General features: G+C 38.2%; 1 protein-coding gene across 2 annotated transcripts in view; it reads right to left on the reverse strand.

Moving 5' to 3' along the window:
- Positions 1-23,689, reverse strand: part of ANKRD42 (ankyrin repeat domain 42) — a 136,891-nt gene that overhangs the window by 110 nt on the left and 113,092 nt on the right. The gene's annotated exons all lie outside the window — the stretch shown is intronic.

Consider the following 23,689-nt stretch of genomic DNA (forward strand, 5'->3'; position numbering starts at 1 on the left):
ATTAGATATATACCCAGGAGAAATAAAAACATGTCCACACAACATCTTGTACATAAATGTTTATAACTGCAAGAGTGGAAACAGCTCACATGTCAATTGATGAATGTCTAAACAAAATGAGGTATATCCATCCAAATGAATATTATTCAGCCCAAAGGAATGATATTTGTGGGAACACTTAGTACTTTCCAATTTTATTATAAACCTAAAACTGCTATTTTAAAAAAAAAGTCTGTTAATTGGGGGGGAAAAAAGGACAAAAATAGGAATAACCCACTAATACCTCATTAATCACTGTCTTAGTCAGCCCTGACTACTATACCAAAATATGATGGCCTGGATGCCTTAAACAACACACATTTCTTTCTCTTGATGTTGGGGCTGAGAAGCCCAAGATCAAGGCACCAGCTGATTTATTTCCTGGTGAGACCCTTTTTCCTGGCTTGCAGAGAGCTTCCTTCTCATTGTATCCTCACCTGGCCTGGTAGAAAGAGAAAGCTCTAGAACCTCTGCCTCTTCCAATGAGGTTCCTAAATTCCATCATGGAGTCTCTGCCACTATGACCTCATCTATTCTTAATTATGTCCCAAAGGCCCTACTTCCTAATGCCCTCATCTTGGCACTTAGGGCTTTAACAGCTGGGTTTGCCCAGGGAGAGGTCAAGGGACATTCAGTCCATAAGTTACTAATACAGCTTTAGAAGTACCATGCTACAACAACATGGATGAAGCTTGAAAATGTGCTAAGTGAAAGAAGCCAAAAATAAAACGAGACACAATGTATGATTCTATTTCTATGAAATGTCTACACAGGCAAACCCATAGAGGCAGAAAGCAGATTAGTGATTGTCAGGACTGGAGGGAGGACAAGAAAGGGAGTGATTGCTTAATAGGTTCTGGGTTTCCTTTGGAGGTCATGAAAGAATTCTCAGGCTAAATAGAGGTGATAGTTTTATAACCTTGCAAATACATTAACTGTCACTGGATTGTGTACTTTAAAGTGGCTAAAAGGGTAAATTTTATTTTATGTGTATTTACCACAATAAAAATGCTATTATTCATATTTTTTAAAAGTTAATGACTCTAGAGAAACTTGTGGCAAATGTGTACAAAGAAGACATATGTATAATCGTTAACTTGAGTTAATAGGTGAAAGGAAGAACTTAGTTTCCTCAATGAAGAAACAGATAAATAAACTGTGATTTATTCATACCCTAGAATACTAAGCAACTATACGTGACTGTTCAAAACAGCAATATTCACAACAGCCAAAAGTAGAAATAGTCCTAATATCCATCAACTGAGAAATGGATAAACAGAATGTAGTATATTCACACATCCCTTCTCCTCACTTTCCCTCCTTGCCATTCCCACCCTTGGCTTCATTCAGCACTTTAAGGAGCTTCTTACAATGAGTATGAACATCCCGCTGCATGTCCAAGCTCTATCTGTCCTCTCTTCCATTGAAACAGCACTGCCTTAGCCTCAGGCCTGGGAGCACATTGCACTGATTATGCCATCCTCCAGAGAATGGGCCTGGGAACAGGCCTGTGCAGGAATGAAACCACTGGAACAGGGAATTCTGGAGCTCTGGGTTTCCTGGGGTCTAGAAGACTATTTTCACTCTGTTGGGGAGGGACTTGGACAAAGAAGAACTAGAGTAGGGTCTCTAAATCTTGGAACCCAAGACAAACCACCGAGTGCTCAGATTGACAGGTGGTACTGGATTTAATTAGCCAAGGTCCTTGCTCCCAATCTAAAAAATATTATAAGACTTAGTTCTCAGCATTTCAAACCATGAACATCAATGAACTTAATGAGTTCCCTCTGAAGGGCAGATTATTGTAGGCTGATTTGGGAGCCAGAAAAGAAAAAGATCGGCTTTAACAGCTGCTAGCTATTGCTACCAGATGTGCTCCAGCAATGAGTCTTGAGCAGAATTCTGAAAGCTGGACTCCCATGTGACTCTTGTGGTTACAGTGGTTTTATTTCTAAAAGAAATTCATGTCATTTCTGCCAGCACCCAAGCCACCTGCTTGTGACACTTTCTCATATTCACTTGGTAGAGGTAGCTGAAGGGACCACTGTCACCCTCTGTTCCTTAGCTTTCTGAGAATCCTCTTCCTAATAACAGAATGACCATAGATGCACAGTTTCCCTTCAACAAGGACCAAATATGACTCTGTACATCAAAAGTAGTTGCAGTTGGTCATTTTCTCTATCAATGCTCTGCTTACTCCAAGTTCTGCCAAGTTTAGAGAAAGCTTGATTTGCCCCATTCCCTCTCTCAGACATATATATGTATATTTGCAAATGCCACAAGAAAGAAAACAAACAGCCCCTCTCTGTTATTGCAGGGACCTTTTTAATTTTTTATTGGTACATTATTATTAGTAGTATAACATAATAGTAAAATTCATTGTGACATATTAGTACAGGTACATAATTTGGTCAATTTCATTCTCCAGTACCTTCTCTATTCCTCCCCTTTACTCCCCACCCCTTCTCCTTCCTATACTCTACTAGTCTTCTTATTTTCATGAGATTCACACACACACACTTTAAATCATTAATTCACTCTAGTTTCCACATATGAGAGAAAACATACAACTCCTGCTTGTCTGAGTTTCTCTTATTTTGCTTAACATAATGCTCTTAAGTTCCATACAGTTTCCTGCAAGAGTCATAATTTCATGCTCCTCTATGGGTAAATAAAGCTCCATTATATATACATATCACATTTTCTTTAGATCTATTTATCTGGTGACAGACACTTAAGTTAGTTCCATAACTTGGCCATTGTGAACTATGCTGTTATAAACATGGTTATGCTCGTATCACTATAATACACTGACTTTAACTCTTTTGGATAAATACTGAGTAGTGATATAGCTAGGTCATATGGTGGTTTGATTCCCAGTCTTTTGAGGAACCTCCATACTGATTTCCATAGTGGTGTACTAATTTACAATCTCATCAACAGTATATGAGTATTTTTCCCCATGTCCTCACCAGCATTTATTACTGTTTATATTCTTAATGGTTGCCATTCTGACTGGAATGAGATGAAATCTCAGTGTAGTTTGAATTTTCATTTCCCTGATTGCTACGGATTTTGAACATTTTTTCATATATTTGTTGGCCATTTCTAATTCTTCTTTTGAGAAATGTCTGTATAGTTCTTTAGCCCATTTATTGATTGAGTTATTTGATTTTCTGTTAAGCTTCTGGAGTTCTTTGCATATTCTGGGTATTAATCCTCTATTAGAGGAGAAGCTGGCAAAGATTTTCCTCCCATTTTGTAGGTTATGTCTTTATATTCTTGTTTCCTTTGCTGTGCAGGAGACTTGATGTCATCCTATTTATTAATTTTTGGTATTATATCCTGATCATTAGAAGTCCCACTGTTGAGGTTGTTGCCTGTATCAATATGTTAGAGTGTTGATCCTGTGTTTCCTTCTAGGAGTTGCAAAATTTCTGGCCTAATTTCTATGTCTTTGATCTCTTTTAAGTTTATTTTCATACAGGATGAGATCTAGTTTCATTCTTCTACATATAGATATCTAGTTTTCCTAGCACCATTTGTTTAAAAGGATTGTAGAAATCTTGAAATATTATTTATTACATCTCCCTGAGTTTCCATTTCCCCAAATTTACAGAGACAAAATGCCACTTCCTTGAAATTCAGTATTTTTGCTTCTGCCACTTATAATAATAACCCTCATGCATTCAGCTGTTTTACAATGTTCTTTCACCTGAATTATTTCTTCTCTGTTATACCTTTTCTATCTAGAATCAGATATTTGATTCAACTGCTTCCTTTGTTTTAAAACTAATGCCATAAATTTATAATTACTGATTTATCTGAACATCAAAATATATTTTCATGGTCATTCTATTTTAAATTTTCATCATGTTTTCTTATTTAATTCCTAAATTATTTAATGTTTTTAAATTTTCTCTGATAATATATTTTTTATTATCACTTCTTGAATCCCTTTCCTTTTTTCTGAGTTCAATTTAAGTTTTGCTCTTAAAGAACCTGTTTTGTCCACCTACTGGGTTTTTAATTTTATTTTAATTAATATCTTTCCTTGTTAAAGGTGTAAATATTGGTTTGCTTTTGTTTGGTTTGGTTTTCTGTTTTTTTTTTTTTTTTGTTAACTTGTTCAAATCTGTTCTTTTTTGCACAATCTTTTTCTTAAGAGTTTCAGTTTTTTTATATTTGTTTAACTATTTTTAAAAATGGCTATGGCTCTCATATTGTTCTGTTATGAAGTTCTTGGAGCTTGATTTTTCTGTTTTCATGTCTGTTGATTCTTATTCATGTGCTTCCTTATGGGTTTTTAAATTTGTAATATTAAGCTCTTCCCCCACTGGTCTTTGCTTGACTGGATTTACATAGCCTGGATGAGAGAATGTTCTTCTGTGATGGGGTTGCAGCAAAAGGATTCAGGAGCCAACTTAAAGAGGCTCCCACTGAACAAAGGTAGGATGATTTGCACTTCAATAAGAATAACATCTGTAATTGATTAGAATGCATTATATATGTTTAATACCATGATGTGATACATTTTAAAAAAATTATTAGTCACTTTTGGAGAATGTTCTTTCCTCTCTACACTGTACCTAAAGATAGCTGAAGAGTTTATGTGGAATTTCTCTTTATAAAAGTGTCTTCCATCTGTTGGTTGAAGAAATGTTAGAAATACTATTTATTTGCAACTTTGAATAATATAACAGATCTAGTTGATGATTATCAATGACTGCCAAAGTCACAAAGACAGAGACAAGAAATATATTCTTTCAAATGGAAATATGTGTCCCACTGTAACCAATGTAACCCTTCAAAACATACTTACATCCCACAAAGCTTCAGGTCTTAAATGGAAAAAAAATGTCATTTTAAGCATTTAAACACATGGATAGACCACTAAGCTTATTTTGTATTAAAGGAGGCCAGAGACCCCCCCCCACCCAGAAGACCCTTGCCATAATTAAGCTTCACCAGAGACCCTGACCATAATTGTCCTTAGATTATCTGCAAGAATTTCTACAACAGTGTTTTCAGGTGGAGAGTGTGATTACAGAGAAGGGACTCAAGGCCTCCAGGTTGAGTCTGGAGCATTCACAGAGGTGTTTACATCTCAAAGGTCTACAGGCAGGTCTGTGAGCCAGCTAGTGAGAAGAAAGGGAGAGGGGACTCTCTCTTTCCCAGACACTGATTTTCACAGAGAGTGTACTTGGCCTGAAGTGAGTGCCCAGAACAGTGAAAGCTGCTTTTGTGTGAACGTCCACAGATTGTGAGCGTCTGAGCCTTTCCCCTTACACACTGGGTATAAACTGGGGATTTGATGGAGGAGAAAACCCCCTTTTGAATCTTCCTGCAGCCAATAGGCCTGCTTCCTGCTATTCCTGAGTGTCTAGCCTCATTTTTCCTACTTACTTAGTTGTCAATACCAAAAAAAAAAAAAAACAAAAAAAAAAAAAAAAAAAAAAAAAAAAACCTTAAAATTGAATCATTTTCCTATAATACATGGCTACACAATTTAAAGTAGAAATCATATATTCTGAAGGCCCAACCATTTGGGTGCATAGAAATCTTAATGTACTTGCTTTATGTGCTTCACGGGTAACAATACGTGTCTATCCTATGGGTAACCACATGGTATCCAGAGCCATTTGGATGACAACTTTCTATTATCATTGACTCTGCACCTAATTATATTAGTAAGTTCAGACTTAAATGACCTCAAATAGATAAATAGGTTGAAAAAGAAACTTAAAAATACCCACAAACATCATTTACTCTTCCCTTAAGACTTGATTTGCAGCAGTAGAATTATAGCATCCCAGACTTTCACAAATTCAAAAGAATGAATGTAACAATAGCAGTAACCATTTCTCATTATTCATGAGGAATAGGCAGAGCCACAGATGGGATGCAGTCGGCCTTTGTTGAGAAATAAAATGAGACTTTTCAAGGGAGAAGCCCCTAAAAAAGCACACTACAAATATTCTCTCTTTATTGATATTATAAACTTTATTAGCTCCTTCCTATTAGTAATGTGGGGATTTAAGCATTTTAATTAAAAGTCACTTTGGATCCTTAGTGCCATTTGTTTCGAGTACATTTAGTTCCTAGGTCTGTCTGTGGAAACGTTGGGGATGAAAAGTAAAATGTTACCATCTGAATGGAAATCAAGCATGAGAAGTGATTACAGACCCAGGTGAACTGGAAATGGAATAAACAGTGACTACCCCCTAAACAGGAAACCACTAATTAGATTTTTTAATTCAGCATAAATGCCTCCTAAATTACATGCTAATACAGGACCTCACTGTATATTGATTCAATTTTCCTAATTCAAAGGATGTGCTAGTTGAATGTGTCTAGAGGCCTGGTGGTGCTGAATACCCCCACAGTATTCTAATATAAATAACAATGCTGTGAGCCATTGTTTGTTCCTGCAGTGATTGGAAGCTGAACCTTCAAAATTATTATTTTTTATTTTCCCCTCTTGGCTTTGTGAATGTGTCAAAAATGGCCAGAACTCATTTCCAGGTCAGACAAATAAATAAATCAGTATTAGTTAAACACAAAGAAGATCCATAAGTTTAAGTCCTTGTATCAGGAAGACAACACTTAATTAAGATGCCCCAGCCATCAAACAGTCCTCAGAGAGGATATGGTTCCAACGAGCCTCAGGGTGGACATCAGGTCACTGAAAACACTTTTGACAACTGCATTTTTTCAGGAGAGCATGGCCTGCTTTTGGCAGTTGCATTATTTCAGTAGATAATTCAGCAAAGATCCACAGAGAGTCCAACAAGGATACACATAAAGAAAAATAAAAAAGTAAATGCAAAGTGAGGGAACTATTTTCTTGGCAGATATGCAAGAGAGGAAATTTGTTGCACTTGAAGATATAAGCCTAACATTTCATCCTGATCCAGCACAACTCAGTCCAACACAACAATGAATAAGACATACAATCAGAGCTCACATAAGGGCTTGAGTGAGCTTTCAGTCAGAACAGTCTTCCTCCTAGAATCTTCCAGATTTGGAGAACAATGGTAGTTGCCTGATTTGAATCTCCCCAATATTTTCCTTCACCCTAAGCCCACTCATCAAAAAGCAAAATCAATAATGAGAACAAATAAACCATATCTGGCTTGTGTCTTCAGCATTATTAGAAGACATAACATGATGATCTTCTAGCTATCTGTAAGGGGGAGGGGGGTACCAATAGATCTATCACTACTTGCCTCATTGCAAACCTATGAGGAAAGAGATTGTTAAGAGATATCATGATAACAGATTTCATGATGAGAAACAAAGGACTCAGACAACATGTAGACAGAGGCACCTCCAGAAAATGTAGGTCCAACATCGAATGCCGAATACCCAGCCTAGGCCTGCCTGGCTTGATAGTTCACATCACTAGCTATAGGGAAGGGGCTTCACAGTGTGAAACCAGAGGACCAAGCCTAACAACTGCTTTGGGGAGACATATCAGGTACAAAGAAAAAGGGTAGCAGAAGTAGGAGACAAGGCAGTGAGGCGTAGGAAGGATCCTGCAGGAACAAAAGAGGAGCAGGAAATGAGGAACCTTCTCCCACAAGGTCATCACTGATAACACCATTTTCCATAAAAGAAAATTGCATAGAAGAGGGAAGAGCTGACAGGAGGAGATGCTCTCAAACGAGGAACCCTGTCCATGAAATGAATTGTAATAGATAGAAAGCAAACCACAGCCATGCAAAACTACTGTTATTATTTTTTAATCAGAAAATATAAATGAGTTTCTGCTAATGAAACTTCTCTCTAAAAACCAACCACAAAAATGGGGAAACTTATAGCACAAAAATGTAAGCTGAATTAACTATTCTCACATAAGTATTTGGGAATATGAAAAATACCTTTATTCAGAAATACAAGCATTAATAACAGACATGAACCCAAAAATGAGGGGTAGAGAGGAAATGAAATGAGTTGACTCAACTGAGGATGGAAATAGAAGAAAAAGATCAAATCATATCAGAAAAATAATATTGAAATCTACCTCTCCTAAGTGTCATGAAAATCCCCTCTATGGCCCTCCATTTCTTCTTCCTTTTTATCGCTCTTCATCCAAGTTTACAGCTCCATTCTACTCTGCCTCCTGTGTTTGTGGGGTAAATCCCATGTCATATTACTACTACTACAGTCACCTTATACAACCACTATGTGGCCTTGACTCTGAGGCTTCCTTATCTTCAGGGTAGAACACATACAAAACACCCAGAGCATAACTTAATAGCTTTATTATGCTAAAAGATATCATCCAAAGAATCTTTTTTCCATGTTCTCATCCCACCAGCAACAACCACCAGGATTTTCAAGGATTAATATTGTAAGGAGAAAAAAGTAATCTCTTTTCCTCGGCCATCACAAGGTTCACATCTGATACCTCTATAGCAAAGAATTATTAGCAATAATAAAAAAATAACAAATTTATTTAATGAAAGTTTTATATGACATGGGGGTCAAAGATCCAGGGAAAACTGTGTGTGCTAATGGAAAGTTGTATAGAAGTATGATTGGAGGAGGAAAACATGATTTAATGGTAATGAAATGAGTGGATCTTATCAAGACCATTTTGTTCAGATTTTTCAGGAATCTCTGTGTGACTGACACTTCTTCCCTCTGGGTAGAAGACAAAACACCTATCCTGTGAGGGTCTTCATGGGAGAAAGAAGGAGAAATGTCAGAGATTGACCTTTATACCTCTGGGATTTTTTTTTTCAGTTTCTTGTAGCTTTAAACATTAAGTATGCCAGGTGCCATACTTTGAGGTTTCATGTTCTGAATCATAGTATCCTTTATCATTCCTTCAACTTCAACTCTGAAGTAAAACGTATTTATGAAGGCTGACAAGATAAAGCCTCCTGGATGAGTGTGCAGAAATATTCAGTAGCTTAACATAGACTTCCATGTTCCTACTGTATGGCATAATACTTGACATTCAAGTGAGCCTTCAGAGAAATAGCTTAAAGGGCACAATTAGAGCCACACAAATCCAAAGCTTAATATTAGTGACAGTTTAAATTCAACCATTGGAGATTATTTGGTGTTACTCTTTTATAATTTCACCTGAAGTTTTGGGAAAGCTTCTATTGGAGAACTTCTCCAGCAGATCTTGACTCTAAGATATCCAACCCCTTCCTCAGTGTATTTGTGACCCTATTTTCCCTCAATCTGAGTCTTTCTCGCATTGTAGATCAATGACTTGCTCACTTGGCCCCACCATGGCTGTCGTTGGAACTACTGGTCCTCTGCAGCTGCCTTAAGATCACCAGTGTGGGTGGGCTGCCCTACCCTCTGCTGCAGCATTTCTTCACCTACTGTAGACAACAATACTCTTTGGCCCTCTCAGCCAGCATCTTTAAGGACCTCAATGCCCAAAGGCCACAGTAATTTCTGGATCCCCCTGAAGCCCAGACAGTAGGGAACTAAGGCCCACCATTTAGTTATCTCCCTCAGTCATTCTTACTCTAATGCATGCACCTGGTAGGTAGGGGTGCCATACCAAATTATGGGCTTCTCTGTGGGTTAACAATGTCTTTAAGCCAAGTGTGAAGGAAGTGGACTACTAGGTCATATGTCTTACTTCTTTAAGCCTCTATCATCCTGTTTACTAGCCCACCATCATCTTCAGAGAGAGAAGGGAAGATGACTTGCATCTGAACTTTGCCTCTCTTCCTCTCAAGCACCTCTTCTACCTAGTACCATGAGGACTCCCAATTTCCTCTTCCTTCCAGGAAGCAATGTTCCTCTCCAGGAAGGAAATGTTCCTCATGTCATAGCATCCACCTTTCCTTTCAGACTCTTGGTTCAGTCTTATTAGGGGAGAAGAAAAAGAATTAATAGGAAGGGAAAATGCAACAGGAGTTATTTTAAAAATATTATCTCTCATACATAAAAGGTTAAGCAGTCTAAAGTTCTTATGTTAAATCCTTAATAAGATGCTAGAGGAGTTCAAGGGAAAAGCAATTGTGGTGTTTTTTTTTTTTGAGGTTTTTAAATAATTTAATATTTTCTACTACTAGTAGCATTTTTAAAAGGCATGTAAATGGAGGAAAAACAATTGTTGAAGCTTAGATTGTTCAGGAAGGTGACATAAAATCTATGGTTTTCAAGCTGGGTTTTGAAAATTTCATATTCCTCAGATAAGGAGGAAAACTAGAGCAAGCTTTCCAGGAGGGAAATTGAGCTGATCAACAGCTGGCCTGTGTGAGGAGCCACAAGTCACCATGTGGATGGAGCAGGTAGTCTGTTTAGGAGAAGAACACTAGGCAAGGCAAGAGAAGGCATCAATACCCAGATTACAAATGACTCGGAATGCCAGACGACAAATGTTACCTTTATATCTTCATTAAACCCAGTTAGGTCATATCTACCTCCCCATTTTACATATGAGAACCAAGCTCAAGAGATTGACTTATTTAAAAATGACCAAACAGCCAGTTTGCTGCAACACCTTCCATTATCAAGTCTGAATCCTCACAAAGACAAAAATAAATTTAGAGTTGATGGCCATTACTTTTATCTTCCCCCATGATGCCTTGGCAAGAAGAGGTTGGTATCTATATGCCAGACGTTTTCATACACACACACACACACACACACAGAGTTCCTCTAAGGTAGGTATCAATTATTTGTGCAGTTTGAACTTTCATATGTGTGTTGTAGGCAAGATAGATACCATCATTATCAACAGCTGAAGGCAAATTAAATTTTCTCCTCCATGTCTCCACAGGACATAGTTTACCAAGCAAAGTCCATTCCCATATGCCACAGGCTGCGAAAACATAATCATGTCAGGGAAAATCATGTAATGTTGTTAAATAAGGTCCATTCAATGTCATTAAAAATTGCTTCCATCAGAGAGCAGGTCTTGTAAATGAGACAGGTTTATAGGGGCATTGTTGGAGTTGATGGGCAACCAGCTCTGTAGGCCACAGATGAAAGTCAAACAAGATAGAGAGCTCAGCACAGGGAAAGCCTCTGGACAGAAGGTAAATGTAAGGATGAGGAGAGTTAACAGGCACTTGAGTGATGGGTAAGATGCTCAGAGGCACCCAGCTAACACAAACACTCCTTCCAACCTCCACACTACACTATCAACTGTCTTCATTTCGGAGAAGACTTTCAATGTGACGCTCACTCCTACTCCACATCTCCACTTTGAAAACTGGTACAGGTTTTAAGTGTCCTCAAAATGATAACACTCCAAATTTCCCTAAACCTAATTACATAACCTGCATCGCAATTAGATTAAGTGTAATTTCTTTTGCTTCTAATCAATCTCTAGTCTAGAGGTGTGGGGGTTTTATTAACATTTCTATCATTTCCTTCTTAGTAGTTATTTTTAGTCTTTTCTCTGAAACTTCTCTCAGAAAATGGGGCAGAATTCTCCACTGATTCTGTTATCTAATGGACTACTAATTCTCTCTTCTTTCTCTGAAAGCCCATTTATTTATGTTATATATTCATAACTATAAGAACAAACCCTCACTTCCACTTCCAAGCATGAGTGGATTTGAGAGAATAAGCACAGTGTACTGGATGTCAGTGATTTCCAACAAACATCCACAATGACCTTCTGCCAGGGAGAGTCACACAGAGAAGCCACCTCATCACAGGTGTTCATGTGAAGGCTCTACAGGACCCAGAGCGCCCTCCAGCCCTCACACTCGCAAGCAGGGTAGTTTCACCTGGGTGAGACACAGGTTTTTTGCCTCAGCATTTATTTGCCTTGTTTTCAGCACCAGACTCAAGTGCAAAATGAGCCCCTTTCCAGTTCATGTCCCCAAGAAGATTCTGTCAATTCACATGTGTATTCAGGCACATATTTGGTTTTGGGGTTTTTTTTTAACTTTTGAGCATTTCGCTCAATTGCTACACATTGATTTTCAGTTGTATACCACTTCCTCCTGTACAGATGGTACACATTCTGTTTTCCATACTTTTGTATCTTTGCACACTTTTTATCTCAATGCCTAAGACAATACCCTCCTATAAAATATAGCCTGGAAATTCTTCTGTAAGTATCCCAAGAGGAATACTGATACTCTTCTATATTCTAATCACACTTTATATATACAACAGTCCCTCCTTATCCATGGTCTGCAGGTTCAGTTAGCCATTGCCAACCCTACTCTGAAAATACTAAATGAAAAATTCTGGAAAAAATCAATATTTAATTGTGTACTATCCTGAGTGATGGAGTGTCACACTAGACTGTGTTGTTCTACCCAGGACCTGAATCATCCCTTTTTCCAACATATCTATATTGTACATAACCACCATTTAGGTGCACAGTAGCCATCTCCTTATCAGATGGACTGCTATAGTATCACACTGCTTGTGTTCAAGTAACTCTTATTTTACTTAAACATGGACCCAAAGCACAAGTGTAGTGATGCTAGAAATTCAGCCAAGGGGAGAAGCTAAAAGTGCTTCCATTTAGTCAAAAGATGAAAGTACAATAAGATATTTTGGAAAAAAAAGAGACCACATTTACCTAACTTTTATTGTAGTGTATTGTTATAATTGTTCTATTTTATTATTGTTGCTGTTAATTTCTTTTTTTTTAAGAGAGAGTGAGAGAGGGGAGAGAGAGAGAGAATTTTTTTAAATATTTATTTCTTAGTTCTCGGCAGACACAACATCTCCGTTGGTATGTGGTGCTGAGGATCGAACCCGGGCCACACGCATGCCAGGCAAGCGGGCCACCGCTTGAGCCACATCCCCAGCCCTGCTGTTAATTTCTTAGTATGCCTAATTGATAAATTAAACTTTATCATAGATATGTATGTATAGGAAAAACAGTATATTACTGTTGTATTATTTTATAGAGTTTGGTACAATCTGCAGTTTCAGGTATCCACCGGGGTCTTGGAACATGTCCCTCCAAGATAAAGGGGTCTGATGTATAATCCACCTTTAGAGTCTTTATACTGGATTGGAACTGTTTGCATGTCTGTTTTGAAAGGTATTGAGGTATGTGAGAACAAGGGTTGTATTAGAATCTCCAGAGAAATGGAACCAATTGGATATGTATAAACACATGGTCCTTGACTTATGAAGGGATTATATCCCAATAAACCCATTTTAAAGTTGAAAACACTGTAAGTAAAAATGAATTTATTACATCTAACCTTCCAAACACAGCAGTACACAGTTTACTATCCAATATAAACACTTGTGTTAGTCAGCTTTTCATTGCTGTGACCAAAATACTTCAATAACTTAGAGAAGGAAAATTTTATTTGGGGCTCAGTTCCAGAAGTTCAGTTCATGATCAGATGACTCCATTGCTCTAGGCTTGAGGTGAGGCAGAACATCATGGTGGAAGGGTATGGTGGAGGAAAACTGCTCAATACATGGTAGCCAGGAAGCAGAGTTTACAAAGAGCCAGGAACAAGATATAATCCTCAAGGACATGCCCCAAATGACCTACTCCCTCAAGCACACCTTACATGGCTATAGTTACCACCCAGTAGTCCATTCAAATTATTAATCCATCAAATGTATTAATCCATTTGGGCATGGTGGCACATGCCTATAATCCCAATGATGCAGAAGTCTGAGGCAGGAGGATCTCAGATTCAAGACCAGCCTGGGCAACTTAGTAAGATCTGTCTCAAAATAAAAATTAAAAGGTCTAGAGATGTAGGGTTGGGGATGTACTCAGTGTTAGAGTACTCCCGGTTGGAATCCCCAGTAATGAGGGAAAGGGGTATTAACCTGCTGATGAGATTACAACTCTCATAATCTAATAGTTTTACCTCTGATGACTTTTCCAGGGAACAATTAAGATCCAACCCATAATAACAGTACACTATATCAGTTATTTATCCTTGTGATTGTGTGTCTGATTGAGAGCTGCAGCTGGCTACTGCTGCCCAGCACTACATGTGAGTATTATCCCATATGTCACTAGCCTTGAAAAGATCAAAAATCAAAATTCAAAGTACAGTTTACTGATTGTGTATCATTTTCACACCATTGTAAAATTGAAAAATTATAAGTCAGAGACTGTACATATACACAGATTTGTGTATTTTAATTTATTTTAAAGAACTGGCACACATAATTATGGAGGCTTGGTGAATTCAAAATATGATGGAGGCCAAAGGCTGGAGACTCAGGAAAGAATTGCAGTTCACATGCAAAGACTGTCTGTCAGAAAAGTACCTTCTTGCTCAGGAGAGGTCAGGCTTTCATTCTATTTAGGCCATGAACTATTGGATGAGATCCACTCACATTATGGACAACAACTGCTCAAAGTCCATTGATTTAAATGTAAGTCTCATTAAAAAATATTCTCACAGAAACATCCAGAATCATGCTTGACCAAATATCTGAGCACTGTGGCCCAGACAAGTTGACATACAAAATTTACCAGGATCAGTATTTTGTTTCATTTCCCTTTAACATCTGCAGCATCCAGCAAAAACTTAACATGCAGGTGTTTGTGGAATGAATGATAGCCAATGAATAGAGAAGCAATCTTGAAGACTTGAAACATCCAGTTCAGTATGACCCAGACATTTTTTCTTTCTTGATTTATCAATGTAACTAAAAAAAAAAAAAAAAAAAAAGTAAAGCAGTAGAAATGTTCTATTTAGAGGCTGATGAAAAATATAGACATGTCATCAAAAATGTTAAGAAAAATTCCTACAAAAAGAAAAATAAGCCTCTGTTCAGGGGTTATAAAGGATATATGTCTCTAAAGCTGAGATCATGTGACATTTTCTGTCATGGCCCTTCTACTTCACCCCAGGTGGAAATGGAAACTGAACCTGGCAAGGGCTCCTAAGCCACGTGAGCCAGAGGTAGAGATTATGACTACTGAAATGTAATATTTTGTCCAATAAATTCAGAAATTCCATTTCCCCACTTCATCATCCCTTGATATGTAGGACTCTTCAAACCTGATATATGGCCCCTAATCCAGGAGGGAGAAAGTAGGGGATGCTGCATGAATTAGCCTTCTATTATATTTAAAAGTAACAAATTTCTTAAAATACCTAATGGTATCATGACAGACAGACACATGTGGGCATTCTAACAAGCATGCTCCTGGAGCTACTTGGGGATTTTATTAATTTCATTTATTGCAGCTCTATTCAACAATACTATTGGTGAATTTAACTCCTACCTTAGGACTCATTTTGTGATTTTGATAGCACTCCATAACTTTCAAAGACAAAGTGTCTGAGCACTTATTCATTCACTCAAAATACATTTATTGAGGCCCTATGCTAAGAAGATACAGAGATGAATAAGATCCAGCTACTTACCTTCAAAGAACCCAGTAGGGAGGAAGCTATATAAGGATAGCTTTAGTAGCATTATCAGTGATAACAGAAAATTGGAGACTAACCAAATGTCTTCATTAAAGAGAGAATAGAAAAATAATTATCAAGTAGGCCCACAGTACCAAGTCAAAAACTGAAAGTGACTTCATAATTTATAGATGATAAATACATAGATACATACATATATACAAACAAACAAACAGGGGTGAATCTCAGACGAATGAATGAAAGTTAAGTATCACAAAAGAAGACACTGAGCATAATGCATGTTGTGTAAGGTTCAGATTCTCCCATACTGAGTACTGTATTGCTTACAAGGCACACATTTTGTCCTACAAGCAAAAGAGTCATAAACACAGATTCAAAATGGTGGCTCCTCCCTGGGAGGCAAGGACTATCCTTTGAAAGTGGAAGGGCAGGTGGTGCCTCTGCAGAACACTGGCACAAGGTTTCTGCAAGGTAGGCTTCCCACTGGGGGTCAGGAAGTATCCATCATGGGGCAAGATGGGGTTATAGGAGGCCAGGAGGCTGCTATAGTCCCCCTTTAATGACTTCTTTCCCAAGTTGCAGTGTTGAAACTCTTCAGCAGGACTGTTGACTCAATTTTCTAGGTTTTCTTTTCCTCTACCCTAAACTTAACTTCACATCCCCTGATTTGAGTGGAGTTGATTCAAATAGGAGTTGGCAAAAAATATGCAGTCATAAGAAGAGCTCCAATGAGAAAATATGCAATTAATAATCTCCACTCAACAGGAAGTCAAGGAATAAGTGATTCATCTCTGTTTGCAATACTGACTTCATGAGCATATCAAACAACTCGTGAAACTTGCTAATGAGAAGGCAAAGCAACTTGATATTCAGAACGTCTGCCTCATTAAAAACTAACCACAATTTCTACTCATTCCCCCCTACTTTATCCTACTTTCACACACAGAAGCTAACTTGTTGAATATGACTATACTGGGCAGAGCCTGAGGATAGAATTACAGAATTTTGAAATGTCCTAAGTGTTGTGTTTAGAAGTCAGTGCCACCATAAGTACTTAGAAGAGATGCAGACATGATAGAAAATGGGGGGCTGGTGGGGAGGGAGGTGGTGATAGTGAAACACAGTATCCTTCATATAGTCCCAATTGTAACTCCCTGCCAATTTTCATCCATCCATCCATTCATCCATCCACTCACTCTTCCCTCAGACAAAGCTCTACACACTGTGCAAGGCACTGGAAGTTAAAAAGTTGAATATGGTTCTTACCCTTGAAAGAGCTCTGTGTTAGAAAAAGACACAGAAACATGATTGTGCACAATATAATAAGTGCTAGGATAAACAAAAAGGGCCACTTACTGGACAACTCTAAGACTACTGGACATACAAAATTAAATATGACTGCTGCCCTCTGGAGATGTCCCTTAGGAGTACTGAGGATGCTCCTAAAGTCCAAGGAAGAACTAGGCAAGAGCAGCAAAGATTCCTTTAGAAGATGTTATGGACCTGGGTTTGGGAGAATGAGTAGAGCTGGTTGAGTGAAGGAACCAAAGAGGGAGACATGCTTGATGCGATAGTTTTGTTGCTCGTGAAATAAGGCTTATTCTTCAGCTGGAATCATTTAACCATGAAGATGTCATGTCTACTTCTTGTCGGTTCCCTTCATTTTTGAGAAAATTTCAGGTATTGAACAAACTCCATTGTAAGAGAAGATTCCACACAGTCCAACAGATGAAGCATATGCAATATATGAAGCATATCCTGGGGAATCCAGAATTTGAAAGCCTAAGGGAACAAATACATTCCCAGAATATCAAAAACAGCTTTTGTTACCTAAGTGTCAACTCTGTACTGTGCCCTGGATGTCTAGCTTGCTGGCCTGACCTGCAGATTTCCTTTAACTGACATCTTAAGGAATCCTTGAAAAATGCTAAGTGATGTGTTTATAGACATTGCAACTGAGATTCAAGCAGTAACTTTATCTGCCAAAAGTCACAAAATGGTCTGTGGAAGGCCTAGATTTATTTGATTCAAAGATCTGTTCTCTTGAGGAAATGACATGAATTAAAATATATATGAAAGGCTTAAGAAATTATACCAATTCTCCCTGTTCCAGCTCTTTCCAGTATAGTTTTATAGGAAAATCACAGCCATTCTCTTACCCCCAATGAGCTACTGAAGGACCTACTCCTTCACCCAGAGATGAAATGCGAGTAAAGTAGTAGCCCGGAACTCATGTGTGCTTTTAGACCCTTATCTTAAGTGAGGCAATTTCTGGAAAACAATCCCAATACTTCCTTTCCAAGTACAATCATCTGTATAATTTCCAAAAGAGAAGCAGACAATAATCCTAGCTTCAATAAAATAATTAGAAGTTATATTGTGTGGTGAATTTCATTACTGTTGAGAATTACAAGTATATCCCACTTGCCCTAAAATACAACACAAGACTAAAAGGGACATCATCCAGCAATTCAAAGACATAAATAAACAACACTAATACTGAAGCATAATATCCTCTTGCACAAACAGTAAAAATAAGCTCCCAATTTCTCTTTTAAAAATCCAAAACCATTGCTTCAGAAAAGCATTTCTGCACTAGAAACCTAAACAGAAAGAAATCATCCTATATTAGGGTATTCAACCAACAAGATGTGTACATAAAGAAAGAGAGATTTATTTTAAGGAATTGACCCATGCACTTGCGAAGGCTGGCAAGTCCAAAATCTGCAGGTCAGGCCAGCAGGCTAGACACCCAGGCTGGAGTTGATACAACATTTTTGAGTCCCAAGGTACACAGAGGCAGAATCCCTCCTTCTTTGCGGGACCTCTATCTTTTCTCTTAGGGCCTTCAACTGATAAGTGAAGCCCCCTCACATTATGGAGAGTGATCTTCTGTAGTCAGAGCCCACTGACTAAATGTAAATCACATCTTTAAACATACAGAAACATGCATATCAGCATTTAACCAAACAACTAGATACACCAGCCCAACTAAGTTGACACATAAAATTTACCTTAATACCTTCTTATTCCAAATCTCAGTAACTGGCAGTACCATGCGCCTAACTACCTAAGTAAGAAATATAGACTCTTTTAGTCACCTCCCATACCAAGTCCTGAAAATACTAACTGCAAAATATTTCTAGGCTTAGTTCCCTCCCCATCATCCCCATGTTACTGCCAAATCTTGTCTCTTACCAGAATTGTTAAAATTGCCCCTAACAGTCCTTGTCTTGAATCTCATCCTCCCTTCTTTTCAAAACCATGAAACTTATTTCCCATCTGAAAGTATTTGAGTAATTCTTCATTGTTTATTAGGTCAAATCCAAGCTCCCTAAAGCATGGTCTACATAGGCTCTTCTTGATTTAATCCCTCTTTACTTATGCAACTCCATCTCACCTCACTTAATTTTTTGAAAAATATTAATTGACAAATACTTTAATATTTATGTATATCTTTCTGGAACAATGTCATGTTTTGATCTATGTACAAATTTTACTAGGATTCAATCAAACTAATTCACATACCTATCACCTAACCAATTTATCATTGTGTATGTGTGAATGTTAAAAATATATTTCAGCCCTTTTGAAATATGTAATATGTTATTATTAATTGTGGTCACTATGCAGTTCAATAAATCATTAAAACTTCCTCCCCAGTCTAACTGAAACTTACTTATCCCCAATCTGAACAACTACTTATAGGTGCCAAGCACCCCATGACAATCACATGCTACTCTCTCTGCTAGCAATACCTTGTCCATCTCAAAAATGCCCACTTTGCCATCATTACATCCCAAATTTCCCTTCTTCCCTGACTATGCCCACCATTGCCACTCACACCTCCTACAATACAGAATTACACTCTCCTTTATCTGTGTTCCCATGGTGCTTGGTTCATACTTCTATCACATTTCTTATACACATTAAAATGTATTTATTTACATGGATGTCATATATGTGGTCTTGTATTTATTCTTCTTTTTACTTTCAACCCAAAAGACAAAGCCCAGTATAGTGTCCACGCTTAGAAAACACCCAGTGAAGATTTGCAAAGGACTTTTCTACTTATTTGTGAACACCTCCCTTTAGACATAGTCTCAAAGAGAATAATTATGTCTGTTTGGTTTACCCAATGTCTAGCATAGTACCTGGCATATAGAGATATCTAATTATAAAGATCTGTCACATGAATAAGCACCTTAGTCATTAAATTTGATCCTTTCAACCACAAACATCCTTTCCATTTTTTTCCTACTGAAATTTTCAGCTGGGTAGGAAGGTTCTCTTTGGCATGGACTAATCTAGATTTTTGTGTTCTTTTTCCTCCCTGCCTCCCTGTCCTAGGCCTAGCACAGTCCTGGGTAATGCTAAAGATGCAATTGTACTTGTGGAATAAATGGTGAATGGGTTTTATACTTGTGTATTTTCTCTGAATCAGAGTTTTCACATGTCCAAACTTATCCTTGACCCTGATGCAGTGAACTGTGGAAAATCTGGCTGAGTGAATCTATCCAACTAGGTCAACTCTGCCCGGGAGAGATGGAGTGCATGTCTCTTGCAATTAACCTGTGCTCATCTCAGGGAGACAGGCACCCACTCTCCAAAGGTCCTATATTTCACCCTGATGATCAGATGAAGGAAAAGACGTGAAAAGTTATAAGAAGGAAAGCCACTATAAAAAAAGGAGCTCTGAGGGCTGGGGTTGTGGCTCAGTGGTAGAGTGCTTGCCTACCCCGTGTGAGGCCCTGGGTTCGATCCTCAGCACCACATAAAAATAAATAAATAAATGTATCATGTCCAACTATAACTAAAAAATAAATAAGTAAATATTTAAAAAAGGAAAGAAGCTCCGAGGATGTAACATGGGGCTAAAATGAAGCCAGAGATTCATTCTTATGGGGTAAATTAAATCAAGGAAAGTTTTCGTTTTTATCTAGAACCAAAAAGCAAGAGATCACACTAAGCCAAGAAATTCCCTGCTACCTCCTGGGCAAGCAGCACCTGGAATGTGATAAGCCCTTTCCATTGAAAGTGTTTGGTCAGAGTTCTGGGTATCCTGGACCCATTCACAGATAAAGCTCTGGATTCCCACATCTAATTTTCACCTTTACTCTTCTCTATTCCTGTGACTGTATCTTGTTTCCAAGGTCATCTTGGGTCCAAGGTCATCTCTCTAGGACATAAAAACAAATATGACTTCTTCAATGTGGCCCTCAGTTCCTTTCTTGGAAATGTTTTATAGGATAATTCTGCAGTGTGGCAGAATGGAAGGAGTAGGGGCTTTGAAGTCATCAGACCAGGACTTAAATCCTACTCAACAAAGCTAAGTCGAGTCACCTTGGAAAAGCACACTAAACCCCTGAGCCTCTGTTTCTTAATGAGTTTGATAATATCTACCTGCATAGGGTATCTCTATGTATTGTCTGAAATAAAAAAAAAAAAAGAGCAGTGGCTCTTATCAGTATCATTTACTCTTTTTCACTATTATCATCTTTCCCGAGATAAATGCCTTTCCTCCTCTGGCTTCTGTCCCAGAGAGTCAAGCCTACCTGCCCAGGTATCACTAGTAAAAAATAAATTAGACTGAAAATTTCTCTTTTTGGGTCACAATTGATTCCTTTAAAATCACAACCTCTTGCCCATTTATTGATTGGGTTATTGGGGGGGCAGGTTTAGTGTTAAGTTTTTAAAGTTCTTTTTATATTCAGGATATTAATCACCTGTTGGATAAGGGAAATATGCCAGACTCAGAAAATCAATGGTAGAATGTTTTCTCTCATATGCAGAAGTTAGAACAAAATAAAGGGGAACAAGTAGGGTTGGGGATTCCATGAAAATAGAAGGAACATTGGTGGAGTAGAAGAAGGGGATAGAGGGAAAGGTAGGAGGAATGGGAAAAAGGAGGAACTATAAAATGAAATTAACCAAATTATGCTATGTACATATGTGAATATACCAGTGAATTTCATGTATATCTCACCAATTTTAAAAACTATAAATAAGTAGAAGGAAAATAAATACAGCAAGGAAGAGGACAGGGGGAGACAGGAAGAGAATGAAATGAAGCAAATTATATTCCATGTACATATGATTTGTCAAAATGAACCCCAATATTATGTATAACTGTAATGCACTAATAAAAACATTTTTTAAAAAACAAAGCACCATCTTGCTCTTTACAAGAGACTTTGGAAAACTTGAGCACTACTATATTTCACAGTGAATCCACCTTAGGGCTCTTAGATGGAAGATGAGGTGCCCTGCCCTAGGGTGATAAGCAAGAAGGAAAGATCTAACTCCTCAGACAGGGCTGAAAGCTTAGGATTGACAGAGAGCCAACAGCCACTCCCTCCCTCGTGTATAAATGAGAATCTGGAGCATCTGTCCTGGCAGGTCCCCAGGTTTCTGGTGCTAATTCACAATCCTTTAGAAAATCAATACACTGGAGAGAGGATTAATCATTTTCTTTCACAGAGGTAAAATGTTTTTTTTTAACTGATCCTAGAAAGGAAACTCTCCTAGAAATGATCTAAGATTGACTCATTTAAATTTTCCTCTCACAGAATATTTGTCCATCCAGGAGTTCAACCTGTATCCTGACATTTCTCCTTGTAATTTACCATGGTATTAAAAAATCTTAAAAGTCATGTAATTGAACTCCAAGATAAACTGAGGCTCAGAGATTGAAAAGTGTCTGTCTCCCAGAGATTGAAAAGGTCTCTGTCTCCCAGCAACAGAGAGCATTCAAAAGGCAGAGCTGTCTGAACCAGTCTCAAGTCCAGTTGCCTGTCCCACCAGACAAAGGGAAAACCTGGTTTGGTTTGGTTTGGTTTGGTTTGGTTTGGTGGTTTGTTTGTTTGTTTGCAGTGCTGGGGACTGAATTCAGGGCCTTGTGTATACTAGACATGTGCTCTACCACAGAACTACAGCCCCAACCATAAATTTTCAATACTGCAATACAAAACCTTAGAGGCCACCAGATAATGCCAAAAGACTAGGCTTTAAGGATCTACTTATTAAGCGCTTTGGCATCCTGAGCAGTTAACTTTGCTTCCTTCTCAAAAGTATGGTCTCCAGACCAACACCCTCAGCAGCAACCTAGAACTTGTTGGAACCAAAGAATCCTACCCCACTCCAGACCTACTGAATCAGAGAGTCTTGATAACATAGCAAATGATAATTGAGTGACCTCGTAACCTACCTGACCTCACACAGTGGGTTGGAAAGGGCAACACTTAAGTCTATAAAGTGCCAAATTCAGTGTCCAGTGTCCCGACCCCTTTAATCCAGGTTTAATCTTCCCTGTATTTAACCTTGTCTCTCCTAATGTAGTTAATGCCTTGTGACTCAGATCCTGCCACATACTTAGAAATCTTCAGTAATTCCTCCTTAGATCTCACTCACCTTTCCCTTCACACAAAATATCTTCTCAAAGAAAATCAGTTCTATCCAACTGACCCCAAGTCTTCCACCTTTGAATGGTAGATGATGAACCAGGGTATGGGATGTTCACTCTCATGAGACGGGGCAAAAAAGAGACAGCCTACAAATTGTGAGCACCCTACAATAATAATCATCTAGGTCTCTGTCTCCCAGCAACAGAGAGCACAGGGAGTAATTATAAACTCTTGCTCTCACATTGCGCTCAACAATTTTCCAAGCACATCTACATCCTACTGAGCCTTCCAACCATCTCATAAGGAGGGCAGAACAAAAAATTATAATTAATGAGGCTCAGAAGGGCTAAATGATTTTTCCAAAGTCACACAACTAGTGAACAGGGGGCTTGGACCAGATCTTCAACCAGCCTTTTCTCAGGCTTTCTCCACTCTCCACACACATTGGAAATGAAAGCTCAGGATGGATCGTGCCTTAAGCTATTATTAGAAATGCTCTGATCATCAGTTGTTGCTTTAATGGGGATGAGCTGGCAGCCAGATGAGAACAAAAATGGTACACAAACTTGCTGTCACAGGGAAGTATGAGGCAGGGGAAGATGAAGAAAAGGGTATAACAGGAGAGTTCCAAGGACAAACATCTCCAGCTCACCCTTCTATTGTAGACTAAATTTGAGGAACCAACATATTTGCAAGCTCTTTTTGCTTCTGGTCCTAAATCAGATGCTTCTGGGAAATGGGTACTTTATATTTCCCATAGTCAGCACTCTGCTAGGCACAGGGTAAATTCTCATACAGGTTTGATGAATGAATTAATCACTATGTGTTCATATTAATTTTTGGTTTTGTCTTTCAAAAGGCCCACTGCCTACATCTTTAGTTTTATCTCCTGCATCTTCTCCAATGTCCCTGTAGTCTGGGTCTAAT

The sequence above is a fragment of the Spermophilus citellus genome, assembly GCF_964194105.1.
Source record: "Spermophilus citellus genome assembly, chromosome: 2".
Lineage (NCBI taxonomy): Eukaryota > Metazoa > Chordata > Mammalia > Rodentia > Sciuridae > Spermophilus > Spermophilus citellus.